This window comes from Scyliorhinus canicula, chromosome 7, assembly GCF_902713615.1.
Source record: "Scyliorhinus canicula chromosome 7, sScyCan1.1, whole genome shotgun sequence".
Lineage (NCBI taxonomy): Eukaryota > Metazoa > Chordata > Chondrichthyes > Carcharhiniformes > Scyliorhinidae > Scyliorhinus > Scyliorhinus canicula.
In genome coordinates, this window is record NC_052152.1 from 15,295,622 (window position 1) to 15,299,485 (window position 3,864).

At 47.3% G+C, this 3,864-nt stretch overlaps 1 non-coding gene across 1 annotated transcript; it reads right to left on the reverse strand.

The window, feature by feature from the left end:
* Positions 1-2,116: 2,116 nt before the first annotated feature.
* LOC119969792 lies at positions 2,117-2,313 on the reverse strand. The gene has a single exon (XR_005461467.1). It is a non-coding gene; the product is annotated as a U2 spliceosomal RNA (small nuclear RNA).
* Positions 2,314-3,864: the final 1,551 nt, after the last annotated feature.

The window sequence follows — 3,864 nt, forward strand, 5'->3', positions numbered from 1 at the left end:
GTTCCTTACCCCCCCCCCCCCCCCCCCCCCCCCCACCCACCCCATGTGTGCAGCGGCCCCCACCTTGCTATCTGACTTCCTGCGTTAGCTCTCCCTGCTAGTGTGGGGGCTCCCCCTCCCGGGGCTGATCTTACACGTGTCCATGCCCGCTCCCTCTGCCTATGCCTCACCTGCGATCTGCGGCTGTCACCCCTCCCCGTGACCCAGTCTGTCTGATCAAAGCGAGGAAGCACAGTCCCGTGCAAGCATATCATGTGTTGATCAGATTTCTTTCTCTCTTTCCTCCTCTGCTTCGCCTTCATTGCTGTCTTGCCTGCCCTTTGTCCAGGCCGTTTGACTGAACAGACCTGTCTGCCTCCGGCAGGGTTTTAGAGCACGTGAGGCGGTGAACAGCATTCCGAAATACAGGGCCGATTTCACACCGTTAAATTCAGCACGGCTTTTTGCCAAGTCTGCCCCAATGCCTTGATAGACCCGGATTCTGTCTCCTTTCCAGCTACTCACCGTTGTGTTTAGTCTTCTATATCTTGCAAAGGAAGCCACCAAACATCTGGACATGTGCAAACCAGGATCTTTACTGAATCACACGTGGCAAGATAGCGATCCGTTACAGAGCACTTTATCATGGAGTTTCTTTCTACTCCTCTGGAAGTACATCTCGCACGACTGTTCACCTGTATGTCTTACTTCCATCTCCTACAACTATCTGGTGATGGCCGGATGTGTCTCCCTTTATATGGCCATCCCTGGTCACTAAACAGTCTTGAGACCTCATGCTGGTTGGAGATTGCACACCATCTATCTATGATATTGCTTATAGGTATATCACCACACTCACCTTGGTCTGTCTCGCAAACCCCAGGATCTCCTCACGATCCTGACATTGATGGAACTTTGCAATAATCGCCCTTGGCTGTTCCCTGGCTCAGGCTTCAGCCGGACCTCCGGGTGGTTGGGGAAACTGGCCCTCTGACTAGGTTGCCCAGCATTTGGTCCATGTAGCCCATCCGGTCCCTGCCCTTGATCCCCTTGGCAGGCCCACAATTCAAATGTTCTGGCGACGGTACCTATTCTCCTGGTCCTCGACTTTGCCCTTCAAGCTTCAGGGTTGCCCACCAACCTTTTGATTTCCGCCTCCAAGGTGACAATCCTGTCGCTCTGGTCTATTGATGCCGTCCCCAGATCCTGAATGGTTTTTCCGTGCCTCCATCTTCTCTCCCAATCCATCGATCACTGTTTGCATGGAGACCAACGAGCTTCTTTGCTCCTTAGGAATAATATCTTAAAAGAGCATAATGCCTCGATTTCACATTTCACCAGAATGACAAGTCCCTTGCAGGCGTTTGGAATGTCAGAATGAATTACACGCTCAAGTCTCTGGAAGGGAGTTGAAGTCATAACCTTCTAACTCAGGAGGCGAGACGATAACCACTAAGCCACAGCTGCGTAGGGAAAAAGTCTCCCCAAGTGATCTGCCTGAAAATGTGCATGTTTCCTCTGACCCTCTCGATCATGCAGCTTAACCAGATACCCTACCTTGCACCACCCTTATCAAAGCCTTTCTCTATGTGTACTTTGCTTCTCTTTCCTGCAGCACTGCACCATCTACAATTTTGTCCTCAATTTGCTAGATGAAGGGCCCTAGTTATAAGTCCTTTTTGTAAGCAGTATTCATGTCTACACAAAGTAAATTCTCAGTGCCCTGCTTTTTCACCCCTTAAACTGATAGGCATAAAATACACATCACATGATACTTGTTGAAAGTAAATGCAGTGGGGAAGTGAGATTAAAATCTGCTCCATCACTTTTGTCCTGGTTTGAAGTGCAGTCCAAACTGAAGGAGTGCAAGTGTTTTATGGGTTGTATTAGTCCAAAGCGAGTCAAGTTTAATCAGCTGTAATTCAGTGAAAAGAGGGAATGGGCTGCATCGCATAAAACCGCTTCCAATTTAACACTTATCAGAGCTCACACAGCCACTAGTGTGGGCAAAAGAAACACGTGATAATTGTGCAGTGAAGTGGGCGAGAGAAAGACCTGAAAAGAACTTTGTTCTCGGTCTAAATTTTATACCTGTAGCTACAGCACAGACATGCATCTGAAAATGTGCACTTTTAAAAAAAATTACTTTTTCTGGAATTACAAAGCCAGAGCTGAGTGTGGACAGGGGCGAACCCCGAATCCAGCTCCTTGCCTGCTCCAAAAACCAAATCAAATTGAATCCAATTCATGGTGCCCACAAGAAAGACATGCCAGATCTGAGCCAAGGCAGAGCAGGTACTACACTTGATTTTAGCCAAAAGGCCGAGAAGCGATGAAAATATGCACATTTTACCAGTTATATCCTGCCCAGAAAATAAATACAGGACTCATTTAAACCGGTCAATTAGCACACCATCAGCCTACTCAATCATCAGCCAAGTGATGAAAGGTGTAACTGACAGTGCTACCAATCACCACTTACTCAGCAATAGCAATGCTCAGATTGGGTTCCACTCAGTTCCAGAGCGTATGAAAGCCTTGGTTCAAATATGGACAAAGGAGTCTTGGCGAATGTTGAAATCAATTGAAATCAGGGGCAGGGGCTCCACTGTTTGGAGTTAGATTGGTACAAAGGAATTTAGATGGTTGTGGTTCTTGGACGGCAATCACGTTAGGCTCAGGATATCACTGCAGTAGTTCGTCAGTGGAATGTCCCAGACTTATTCGTCATCAGTTGTTCCATCAATGGCCATCTCGCCATCATGACGTCAGAAGTGGGGATGATGGCGGGATGGGGATGTTCCATGATGTTCACAGATGATTTCAGTGTTCAATACCATTCACAACTTATCAGATACTGAATTGGTCTGTGCCCATATGCAGCAAGACCAGGACAACATGCAGGCTTAGACTGATTAGTGGAAAGTTACATTTGTGCACACGAGTGCCAGGTAATGACCACCTCCAACAAGAGAATCGAACCATCTCCCTGGGACATTCAATGACATTACTAACACTGAATCCCTCAAGAGCAGCACCCTGGGGGGTTTACCAATGATTAAAAACTTAACTGGACCAGTACATAAACACTGTGGCAACAAGAGGTTGGGATTTCTGCAGCGAGAAACTAAATTCCTGATACCCCAAAGCCTTTCCACCATGGACAAGGAACAGATCAGGAGGGTGATGGAATATGGTCCACTTGATGAGTGCGGCTCAAACGCATCAGCTCAACACAGGACAAAGCAGCTCACTTGATTGGCACCCCATCCATCAACTACATTCACCCCCTCAATCACCAGCACAAAGTGGCAGCATTGTGTGCCACTTACAATCTGCACCAATGTTCCTCAACACCTTACAAAACAGTAACTTAGAGGAGCAAGAGCAATAGACCCATCACCTGCAGGTTTCCGAGTTACAGCCACCCTGGAACTATATTCCCCTTTCACTGGGTCAAAATCTTGGAGCTGTCTCCCGCCACCACATGATCTGCAGCGGTAGTTCCTCGCCACAACCGTTTCAAGGGTGGGATAATAAAGCTAATTTTTTATATTAGATGACGGGAAATGGGCATCGCTGGCTGAGCTCTGAGGCCAGTTAAGAGTCATCCACATTGCTGTGGATCTGGAGTCACATATGGGTAAGGTACCAAATAAGAATGACAGTTTTGCCATCTGTCATGGTGGGATTCGAACCCGGATTCCCAGAGCATTACCCTAGGACTCTGGATTACGAGTTCAGCACCAATATCACTACGCCACTGCCTCCCCATGTTACGAATTAATAAAAGTCACCGACTTGATTGCCATTCGCCAGCACAAACATCCCTCATTGCACACAACTTGAAGGTGTTTAAAAAAAAAACACAGTATTCAAGCTATA